This window comes from Phasianus colchicus, chromosome 2 (assembly GCF_987193195.1).
Source record: "Phasianus colchicus chromosome 2, bPhaCol1.hap1.1, whole genome shotgun sequence".
NCBI classification, from domain to species: Eukaryota; Metazoa; Chordata; class Aves; order Galliformes; family Phasianidae; genus Phasianus; species Phasianus colchicus.
The window spans coordinates 42,061,334-42,073,636 of record NC_143437.1 but is presented as its reverse complement, the minus strand read 5'-3'; the positions used below and the strand labels follow the sequence as shown (position 1 = coordinate 42,073,636).

Here is a 12,303-nt window from a genome sequence, read left to right as displayed (position 1 = left end):
AATATCCAGGTGAGGATCATGTTTTGCAGGGCTGAAGAGGCTGCACTACTGTGCAATACCTGCATTGCCACAGTAGACACAGCCATTCCCAGCAGCTGGGAGGAGTGTTTTGACAGCAGAATCTGCCACTATCTGTTGTCTTTGAAATTGCTAGCAAAGTGACGAAAGGAGCATTAAGGGCTCAGATAGAATACATAGGTGGCCAAGTTCACTATCTTTGATTATACCATACCCTCTGCCAAGCATATCCTTGCAGCACAGCTATCTGAAAGACTGGAAAGCCATCATTTCACTTGGGAAACCTTAGGAATGTCTGGGCCTTGGTCCATTACTAGGTTCTGCCATCATTGTGGGAAACCCACAACAATAGCCGCTGCAGCTCTGTGAGCTGGAGCCCCACAGCACTTTGCTCAGGGGAATGCTCATCTGTTGATGTTACTTGTTTCATTACGAGCCATGCAAGAGGACTTCTTTGCTACATGTCCCTAGGTTAGACTGTAAAAAAAGAACCAAAACCACAGCACTCACCTTTCAAAGACAAAAATGACTCCATGAGATATTCTAATCTCAGTGTTGGTCTGCTGGATTATTATCATTTATAATTGGTTTTCTAAATGCTGTGACATGCACTGATTTTTCATCTGTAAGAATACTGGAGAGTTGAAAGAACCGGGAGGGTTTGCCAAGGCATCTGTATCAAGGTTTCCAGTGTAGACAAGGAATACATCTCCTACCTGGGAGGTTGTTGTGTTTTAGCCAAACATGTTTTGTCTGCCAGAGCTATGGCAGCCTTAGGAGTTCTGTTTCAGTATGGGCTTTAACTCTTTTCTTTTTAATAATAACATAAATTTTGAATATTAATGTATTTTCCACTGTGAGATGGTGACTAATTAATGGGGAAAAAGCACTTAGAATTCACTCCTGTCAGTGTTTTGCCTGTTTAATGGTTTGTCTCACTTTGTACTCATCTGAACACCTTGGAGCCTGGAGCAGCTTGGTGCTTCCTGTGTCCCAACACCAGAACATCAGTTACACTGAGCATTTTGTACCAGTGAGCGTAATAACCAAGGTCTACATCACGCTGAGCCAGCTGAATTTAAATGCTATGATTAACAAGCTGATGTCTAAATGCTGTCACTTACCAAACAGCCCACTAGCCTAGAGAAAAGCTTGTTGGGCTGCAAATGGAGAGCAGAGTCAGAGCTGCTTAAATTCCTGCACTTGCATCATAGCTTACGCCACATACCGCACCCAGACAAAAGCTTCAGAAGAACTGTACTCTTGGAAGAACAATTTGTTTTGTTGCCTCAGATGGAAATTAAACTAATGTTAGCTACCTTTTTTCTGTTAGTTTAATTAGCAGCCCACCTTCTTGCAGTGCTAAAAGTACTTTTCTCCCTCTGCTGCTCCCTAACGGCAGTGGTGATGTCCCACCAACACAATTCTGTTGTTTCTAGTTTGAGCATGGACCTGGCGAGGTATTTTTACAAGTTTCTAATGGCATATGCATGCAACTTGGCACTTTTTTAATCAGACTATGCAGAAAAGCAGTGTTCACTTTTTAAGGGAAGAGCAAATTCTCCAAGGCGTTTTAATGTCAAGGCGGGTCAGCCAGACTAATATTAGCTCTAATTACCACTCTGACTCTTATCTTCCTTACCTGCAGCCCCTTTCTTGCCTGAGACAGCATGCATAGTAAAGTGCTTCCTATCTCACCACATCATCTCGTTGAGCAGCATAAGGAGGCATGCTCAGCAGCAGCCTCAATACATGGGTTTGGAGTGCGGAGTCTGACCTAGGTATTGTTCAATGAATCTGTGATTCAACATTCATTAATACCAGCCCTGTATCCACCATACCATCTGGCAGTATAAGATTGATACAGGTCAGAAGCAAACACTCAAGAACATTTCTATCCTATTGTTAACTGTGTGCTTCAGGGAGTCTGTGCCAGCTTGCACCATGACTGTGTCTTGGCCATCCTGGTGCAGCAGTTGCCCTCTCTCTTTGGTTGCCTTTGTGTGGCTGAGTAACACTGTCTCAGTTGCACTGCAGGGACTTTCAGAGGCAGCACATCCAGACATCAGCCTTCCAGTTTTAAGGCCAGCTCACGTTTCCATGGATCACCTGCAAATATTCTTTGGGAGAAGTCTGGCACTATGTCTACCAAGGTATTTCCAAATCATGCCAAGTAGCAGGATGAATCTACACCTTTCTGTGTCCCTACACCTGGTAGAGCTGATTCACACAGATCCTGCTGATTAACCTAAATTTCCTGATGCTTTGGCTGTTGAGGAATAGAGCCAGCCAAAGTATTAAGGAAAGAGTCATCCACCTCTCACTGCTACTGACTGCTGCTCTGCTTTAGTGTGAAAATTGGACAGCAAGCAAAACAGCTTCAGAGCTGCTTTATGCTATGCAGAAGTTTCTCCATATACATTGCCTGCAGGGAATGGGCATAAGTGGGCAGTGTGTCAGGCCTTGCTCCAAGATTGGGCCACTGAGGAAAGCCAGATGACTAACTCTTGCCTTCCTCTGTGACAGTCAAGTGCATGGACAAAACTCTTGGCTCAGCTGAGGCTGGTAGCTATGCTTAAGACCATTAGGATTCATTTAATATCTGTGGAAGGTGACTTTTTTCTCTGCAGATGCAGACAGAGCAGCTGAGTCATGTTGTCAGTACTGTGCATGCATGAGTTCAGGCACAGCCATGATTGGAAACTGAGGCAGCAGATGAAGATAAGTCTGATCTCAGTTTCAGTCTGCTGAGAGTGCAAACAGAAGAGAGTCGAACCTGCTTACAGAGTAGCATGGCAATATCCAGAGACCATGACCTTGGGGTGTAGGTCAGAACAGACTGTGGGAGGTCCTGTCAAAGGCCTACAGACAATAAGCACTTCAGATCTGCTGGGAAAATGTTATCTGCCATTAGCACAACTGTTTCAGCAGACTGATAAATGCACTAATGTTCCATAGCTCTCAGATTTTTGACAAAGTGCGTGGTTACAAAAGTTTCATTTCTGGACTCATGGAGCCATGGCCCACAGGAATCCAAAGTAACTGATTTTGGCCTTTTGCATGTAGGTAAACTTCTGTTTAACAAGAAGTGATTAGAAAAACAAACAAACAAAAAAAGCCCAAAGCAAAATATAATAATAAAACTGTTTACTGTGAAATAGATGATTAATCTAAATGCTAAGAGTAGAGGATTTAATATTAATAGGAAAACTTAGGAAAGGCTGAGAGATAAAAAGTTGCTACAGCTGATTAGTAGGAAGAGACGAGTGCCTTCTCGCCATCCTTTTTATTTTGGGTTTGGTTCAGAAATAACTCATCAGCTCATGTATTTAAATGTCAGGAAAAGGCTTCACATCATTCCTCCCACCTCATAACCAGAAAGATGGACAAGGAGGGGAGGTGCTGGTAGGATTTGCAGGTTTGGCCCTGAGCTGCTCCTGTACAGTGTCACCATTGTGCTGATTACTGAAGGCTGAATCACCGATAAGTGAATGGCCCCTGCCAAGAATTGCAAACATTGAGCCGCTGTGAGAACAAAAGTATGCAACAAAAGTTCACTTCCAACTCTTTGGGTAATAGCATGCTTTGAAAGGGGGGAAGGGGGCTTAAGAAGTGATTTTTCTTCCATGGATTTTCCACCGAGGGCTATTAAATGCAAACACACTTCATCTTTCTCACAGAAACCCTGAGCCAGAAATTGTTGGAAGCTGGAAAATTGTTCCAGGGAAATACCACTACATGCAGGCCCTCCTCTTGCATTCTCCCTGGGTACTTACCCCTGATTTCTGTCCAAGGCAATGCATTGAGCTGTAGACACTGGTTTGATCCAGTGTGTGGCTACTCTTGCCTTCTTGAAGAAAGGAAATCTAATTAATTTCAATTTGAGGCCTTCTTCATGACCTTTATTCTATTAAAGGGCTGGGGTCTCATTTATCAGCTCTGAAACAAGGGAAACACTTTGCACTTTAGCCTTGCAGGTAGCCCAAAGTGTGGCAGAAATCAGGAACATTTGTGCTTGGCACTGTTACTGAATTTCACTTTGACATTCAACTATGTATTACTGAATATTCTTCGCTGACTTGATTATTCTAAAAAAAAATAGGGGAGCTGTACTGTAATTGCTATTCACTTTTTGTTGATCATCACCCTTCTGTTTCATTCCTCTCCTTAATCTATGAGCACAAAAGGTAGAGGCAGGCTGCTGCCATGAGGCTGCAACCCTCCCAGCTTCAGAAAGCATCAGGAAATCAGTGGGCACACCTGCCATAAACTTAACAGGAATGAATGCAGTTTAGGATAAAATGGAAGGACTAGATGTGCGCCCTTATAAAAATAAAAGGAAAATAGGCTGGTATTGAAAAAGGAAAATCTGATATTGAATAGAAACCAGGCATCCTCCTGAAAAAGAAGTGTTTAGTAATCTATTTTTGTTCCACGTGGATGTCTGAATCAATGGAGCCAGCTAACATTCAAGCTAATAAAACAGAGGTAGGAAAGAATTCAAAAAACAAACCAAAACAGAAAGGGAGGAGAGGGTAAGTTTGCTAGCATCCAGCTATGCTAGCCTGCATTGCTAGTTATCTGAGAAAATTCAACCGGAGTAAAAGGTGGTACTTGCACTTTTTGAGTGCTGGAGATTGGCACTCTTATTCTGCATACATCAAATGGGCTTTAGTTGGATATATAGATATGTAAATACACCTCTCCTCACAGTTTTCTCTGAAGTAGTTTCAATGCATCTTCATTATCACTCAATACATAGATAAATAATCCTTGCCTTGCCTACCTTAGGATGTGTAAACGGGAAAGATGTTAGCACACCAAGTCTTTGTGATCATCTCCATTCATTCTGACAGTTGTTAAAGGTATCTTATCCAAAATAACAACAAAACAGCACCCCATGGATCAAATCATAAGCATGATGTAATATAGCTGGAACCCATTTGGGTTTTAACATCTGGAAAAGAGATATTTTGGAGCCAACTGCCTCTCCATAAAATGCTGAAGGATGGTTGGTTCTACCTGGCATTCTTTCATGGTCACACCTTGGGGTGGAGTGTGCCTGTTGGGAGTTTTACTGGAAACAGCTTTGTTTTTGGAGAAGGTGTAGGAGAGAGAATTAACTACCAAGCAACTTCTACTGCTCTAGAGCTTTTCAGTCATTTATCCCAGAGCAAGCAATAAAGCAGCTGCTGGAAGCAAACAACAAAACAAATCAATGAAATTAGTTGTAGTCACTTTCTTTTGCAGAATGCTTCCTCCTCTTTTCTTCCATATCCAGCTGTCTGAGAATTAATTCAGAAATCCCCAAATTTGTTCTAGAAAAGATTCCCATAACTGCGTAAGATACACTTTTCAGAAGAAATATTTTTTTCAGTGACCACCTCAACTGCACCACAATATCCCCTGCAATGTCTTTCATCTTTCCATGCAAAACTTGGTTCTGAAGTCACTTTTATGTGTGTGCATATGTGTGTACGTATATGTACATGTACATATTCCAAAAAGATTTTCTGTTTTAGAACTTCTGGTCTGCCTAAAGCATTTCACTACCAGCACATTTCGCAGCATGGCCATGCCTTCTGGTCCTGCCAAGCATGTGTTTCTCCAGGGAGGGCAAGGGATGAGATAGCTAAGAAATGTTGAATGTCCCCAGGGTCTGGCTCCCAGCCGTAATTCATGCAGTTTGCTGCAAGCAGAGATGTGAGTAACACTTCCCATCTTGGCTCCACCCCAGAGAGTAATGACTTTCAGTTTTCATTCTGTCCTGACCTGTGTTTCAGACACTGGGAGAGCTGAAGAGGCTTTCATTTATCTTGTTCCTAGCTCATATGACAGTTTTGGAAAACAGACTCTTCACTTTTTTTCTTATTTTTTTTTTTCCCCTGAGGTGGCTAGGCCAAACTCAGGATACAACCCAAAATTTGGGTAATGTTAAATCCTTTCTTAGCGCATAGAGTCATAGAATCCTTAGGGTTAGAATGGACCTTTAAAGGTTGTCTAGTCCAACTCCCCTGCAATGAATACCACAGCAAGATCAGTTTGACCACGGCCTTGAAATTCTCCAGGGACAGGGCATTCACCACATCTCTGGGCAACCTGTTCCAGTGCCTCACCACCCTCACTGTAAAAGACTTTTTCCTTATATCTAACCAAAAAAAAGATTTTCTGTGATAATTTAAGAATTTTCTAAGTCAATGCATTGAGAAAGAGTAGAGGACCTTTCTATATCCAGTTCATTTAACTGTGTATATATACATGTACATACATGTGCACCATATATATATATATATATAAAACTAAGATGAGCAATAAGTAGGACAGTGTACAAGAAACCAGATAAAATCCCAACTTTCACATCAGAAACATTAAGTTAATACACCAAATTTGCACAGAAACCCATATCAGAGTGCAATTAAAAATTATGTTTGTTTGTTTCCCATCTTTTATAAGAGACTTTTGACTTTTGTTTGTGAAAGGGCTTTAAAAAGTACTATTTCATTGGACAGATCTGAATATTTGCCTATTTGTTAGTCATAAAGCAGTATGCAGTATTGACCAAAAAAAGAAAAAAAGAAAAAAAACCACAAAAATTGAGTATCTTCTGAAGACTTAAAGACGAACAAAATTCTGCAGTCAAGCAATATTGTCTGTCCAAAATTCTCCTTTGTTCCCAAAATAAGCGAGGTGTCAGTTAAAATCCAGTTCACACAAGGTCATAATGATCTCTCCTTCCACAAATTGCACTGCAATTTTAAAGGAGGAAAAATAATCCAAGCCCTCCTCTTGGCTGTGCTGGCAGTAATAACACAGCGCTGTGGAGGATGGTCATTCAGAAGACAGATAATCAAAATCAGTAAGCAGGTTTTCACTGGCTCAATGCGACAGCCAGAGTTCATAGCACAGAGAGTCGAATGGAGGATTATGTGGAGACTCAAGGAAAATAACCAGCTCACTGGTCTGAACTTGATCCTTGCAGCTTGGATAATTTAGTGCTATAAAAAAGTAGGTTGCTTTGTTTTCTCATCCGGTCTTTGCATCCGTTGCAAGCTTTGTTGAGCTTTCCATCATCACAAACTTCAGATTCAAAAATCAGTGCCTGCATTTCACTTTGAGATCTCGTATCCCACTGGCCCCCATTTGCTTTATCCCTTTGTATGAGCAGTCTCTGCAGAAAACTGCTGGTAAAATATTAATAAACTGACTCTGGAAAGTATGCAATAAGCAAATAGGTGCAGGTGAGAACATCCTGATAATTGCTTAGCATTGTAAATACCCAATGTATTTCAATTTAATGTTATAAGTACAGAAGTCTCAATATTCCTGACAATTGCTTATTCACTGTTTCATTTTTTCATTTCTTCTTTTATTATTCTTATAGGTTAAAAAGTTTTTTTTCTATCAGACCCACAGTGAGTGGATGAGATCCATAGAATATACATACCATTCACAAAAGTCCCAGGCTTTACTCTTATTGAAAAATGTAGTAGTGATGAGTAATAGAAGGATTCCTCCCTTTGTGGAGGTGGAGAACAGCTCGTAACATTCCAGGCTTCTTTTTTTCAGTACCACTCCTGTATTTTAAGAGATCACATTTATTCTTGCTTGCTTTTCTGTTTTGATTGAAGCCAACAGACACAGGCAAGAATTCAAACCTGCATAAATCTCTTCCTGCAAGGTCCTCAGCTTCTCACTGAGACATGGGAGCTTGACCTCAATAAGAATTTGGTCTTCTAAGTTGTCAGTGTCAACATAGCTACTTCGCAAGTGTTCATTGCATTTTATTTACTAGATGCTCTTTATTGTTTGTTTTTTAATACTATAAAATCTGTTAGTTATATAGCATTGGCACACAAGAAATCCTGAAACGATCCTACCATTTGGGAGTTCTTAATGTTACAGTACCAACTGCATTAATTTAGCACTCATCTCTTCACCATTTCTTTCCATTTTTTTCTGAACCATCAGCTGCTCCCCCTTGCCCTGGAGCCAGCATCATGAAGTCTCTGCATTCCTGGCAAGCAGGTTTTCATGCCCATTAGCCAGGTTGCAGCTAAATACGGATCTCCTTCATATGCTGAGAGTATTGGGGTGGGTGATGCTCTGATGTTTGACGTGCAGTGCATCCCTTCCAGCTGCACCCCCCCAGGCTGCAGCTTCCACAAACTGTGCATCTGCAGGTTTGAATCAATTCCTCCAGCCCAAATCTCACCCATTAGGCAGATTCCTTAAAGACATGTTAGATGTAAGCCAAGAAGCACTGATGAAGCAAGGAAATTAAGAAGAAAACAGAGTGAAATGCACGGCCTGTCAGTGTGGCCGCTCTTGGCTCTTGCCTTCTTTAGCTCAACTCAGGCAAAGCCTCTTCATTTTATTTGCGTGACGGTGAAAAGTGCACCTGTGCCAAGGGTCAGCACAAGGCCTGTAGATCATTTCAGACCTTGGACTGGCCTTCTGGACAGAGGTGAATTTTGCTGAGCCAACATCTTTATTAATCTTGAAGTAATTTCCCACCTCTTGTGTTTGGTGCCATGTGGAAAAATACCTCTGCATAAAAAAATAATAATAATAAAGCCACGAAATATCTCCCTGTTTACTTGAAAGGTCCAGACAGGATGGAATTTTCCTTTTCCCTAAAATTACCCACATGATGTATGTAGCATTGTAATTTTGATCTATGTCTGTTAAGGATATACTCCTGCTCCCACCAGCCTCTGTGCCTAATGCTCCCTTGACTGCAATGAAAGAAAAGCCCTCGAGCCAGAGGGAGCAAGACCTCCATGAAAAGAAAAGCAATTAGAAGAAAATTCTAGCTTCATATTTGTGGTAATAAAAGAGAACAGCTCAGATAAAAATGAATCAAGGAAACATGAAAGTTTGAGGTCTCCAGGCAGAGTTTATGGTGAGGAAATAAGTTGTTTCTTTAACGTTCTCTTTCTTAAATGTTAGACTAAGAAATCAAGGTTTGATTCAGTAATAAATTAGCTGGTTTGCACAAAATCTGATGCATTTAAAATCTAGCATCATAAACGTCATTCACTGATGCTGAATGGAAGAATTGCAGAGTCTATCAAACACCTTCAAGTAGGTCATCTTTTAGGGATTAGTCTAAGTTGTTATCTGTTGACATTTCACATGTGACATCATAAGCTTCTTAAAATGAATGAAATTCCGTTTCTTTCTTTTTCAGTTCTTTTCTTTTTTCCTTTTTTTTTTTTTTTTTTTTTTTGGTTTGGTTTGGTTTGGTTTTTGGCTAAGGGCAAATGATAGCTAAAATCTTGCAAGGCAGAAAGATTTGCTAAACTGGCCACTGATATGAGCCATCTCTTGTTTTGGGTTCCTACTTCTACAGAGCCACTATTGGTTACAAGGTGCTTCTTGGTTTTTGTTTTGTTTTGTTTTGTTTTCTGAAAATTGGATATTATTTTCTCTCAAAACATGAGGCATGATAGGAATGAGCAGAATACTCTTAAAATCCTTATTCGTCATCTTCCAATTGATGATGTATTGATTTGTCAGAAGTTGTCCAGTTAGGAACACAGATGTGAGCTTGATCCTGCAACGTTCAATATCAGTCCTACTACTGATTTCACATGTGATCTTGAGCAAGCCACCTGTGCTTGATGCTCACAGGTGCTCATAGCTGGCCTCATCCTCTGGACACCATAGTTGGTGAAATGATCCCTGAAGTGTTCTGTGCCTTGGTGCTACTGCCTGCACATTGGATTCTCCTGAGGCAGAGGAGCACTGTCAGTGCAATGGTCATGAGTATGGTATCATCTACATGCAGAGTAGACCAGTGAGACCTACTCAGGGCATTATAGCAAACAGATGTTTATCTTCCAGTTTGTAGTTCATTATCAGCCAACATGACTCTCTGAGCAGGATGTTGTAATGGGGCAGCATAAAGGGGCTGCAGCTTCTCCCTCCTTTCTCCTTCACCCCACACGGCAAGTGCAGGCTCTGGTGTTCAGGACAACAAGAGACAACACATACCTACACTTCAACCTGACTTCCCCTGCTACTAGTCAGGGGAAAACAGGATTAAACAGATCACTGGATTACCATGAATGAGACTAATAACAACTGAGCACAGTAAATTAAAAAGAGAGATTTATACAATAATGTTTACTGTGATGAAGCAGCATCATTTTATTGTGTGTTCTGAATACTTAAGAGCCAACGCGCTGGCAATCTTGAATGTAGTGTAGGAAAACATCCTCATGAAGCAGTTTTCTTTTAAGCCTTAACTGGAGAAAAAAAAGCTAGTATGAGTAAGAGTATGCCAAGTATACTATTTATAAATGTCATTTATTTATACATCCTTTGTATATTTGTGTATTCATTGAGACCTTAATTTCTCAAGAAATTTATCTCTGCATATTATTTACTTGTCTGTAGTGGCTTCCCCTTTTGGACCAGTAAACTAAACATGTAATTGTTTAGAAACTCTGTGAACTTGCCAAAATATGAACTCATGCACATGGAAGGGGCAGGAGTTCAGATTTCAATCTGGCCACTGAGGGCGGCACGTGCTGTCCTAAGCCGCTCTAGTCAAGTTGTTCATCTAAGTTGCTCTCCAGAGGCTGTTTTATTGGGAGAGAAAAAGGATCTGACTGCCAAGAGGGAGAATACTGTCTGTTGAGATGTATCAAGGCTTTAATAGGGAAAACAGAGTATTCTTTTTTTTATTCTTCCTCCCCCTGTTTTGAGGGCCACTGGAAGAGAATATAATCTGAGAAGTGGTAAGTCCCCGTGGGGCCAAACTTTCCCCCTCTGGGTCATACTCTGCTGGTCTTTCAACTCACTGTGCTGGACCACCAGTTCTTTTTATTTTCTGTCTTTGACATGGTAAATGATCTCCTAATTCCTGGGCCTTTTCCTTGCCTTCTGTCCTCCTGCTGTCCGCCATGCCAGCCAGCCCAATGCAACCCTTTCCCACCTCCATTCTTCATGCAGTCTCCTTAGCAGCACGTGATCTGTTAAACCAGAGCCTCTGGTTTTCCTCCATCTCTGGCAGCAGCGTGGTACATCCTACAATGCATTCAGCAAATGCTTTGCCTCAATCCGCTCCTTTCTTACTGAGGTCTGCCAGCACCAAGAAGCTTGGGGCCACGGCTTCAGCCTGTCTGTGTTTTGCAGGGGATAAGATATTTCAGTCTCCCCAATCTCTGGGCTCTTTCTGTTTTACTGCAAAGGGAAAAGAAAGTGTCCAACACAAAATATTGTTTGACTTCAAAAGAAGGAAAAAAAAAAAAAAGTATTTAAATGACAGGCCAGATACAATGAGATATTTGCCATAATATTTATTACTTATTGTAATAAGATTGTATACATTTTTAAAGCGTATTTAGTTCAGATGAAGTTAGAAAAAGTGCGGTTATAGCTCCTTACTTGATTTGCCAAAGGAAATCTTCAGTATGGTACCCAATGCCTGGATCTTCATTCTTTAGGGTGCCCAGAGAATGAAGGGAGTAGTTTTCCAGGGAGAAGAGGAGAAGCAGAAGGAGGAACTGAAGTCCTTGTCCTAGACTTGCACTACCCATGCCAACTTTGTATGACACAACCTGAAAAGAGGCATCCACCAGGCAGCTGTAACCAGAATCTCAGTCTGTTTAACTGACACCAGCAGTGGAGACCACTTTTTCTCCCAGGATTTCTCTCTTAGTGTGGTGAATCTGGTGGGTCTTGGCTCTGCCTTCTAACATGGGCCCAATGTCCCTTCAAATGAACTTACGCCTTTGGCAGAGCAGCAAATAAAATGTGGCTTCATTTTCCTACCAGGTAAGCACTGCACCATCCCAGCTGTAGCTCGTGGCTACCAGCAGCTATGTGGTGTCAGGATTTCGATCAAGTTTCAGGCTGCAAAATGCTAAAGTATGCTGCTGACTTGGAGTCAGCCAGAGCAGTGAAGAAGAAACTGTGATACTTGTGAGCTGGGATCTGGAGGAGTTGTTCTGCAGCAGCTGTATTTTTTGGCTTTTTTTGAAGTTTTAAGAGCAGATCACAATACAGAGCATTACAGCATCTTAGAGCCTGACAGTGCAGCTTCTTTGCCATAGACAATCCGGCACTCAGACAGTATTTCTCAGCATTCCCAAAGTCAGCAAACAAAACAAAAGCTGTTCTGTGAGCATGCAGAAGATGCAAGAGAGCCATGCGATGTGAACAGCACAGAAGAAAAGCTAAAGCTTTCCTCCACTCACCTCATAATTTGGATGAGCAGGAGCAGTTCACTGCAAGGAAACCAAACTGTGAGGAGACCACTGCAGCTCCCTTCTGAAG

General features: G+C 41.4%; 1 protein-coding gene across 5 annotated transcripts in view; it reads left to right on the top strand.

The window, feature by feature from the left end:
- Positions 1-12,303, top strand: part of LOC116242356 (uncharacterized) — a 197,248-nt gene that overhangs the window by 170,253 nt on the left and 14,692 nt on the right. The gene's annotated exons all lie outside the window — the stretch shown is intronic.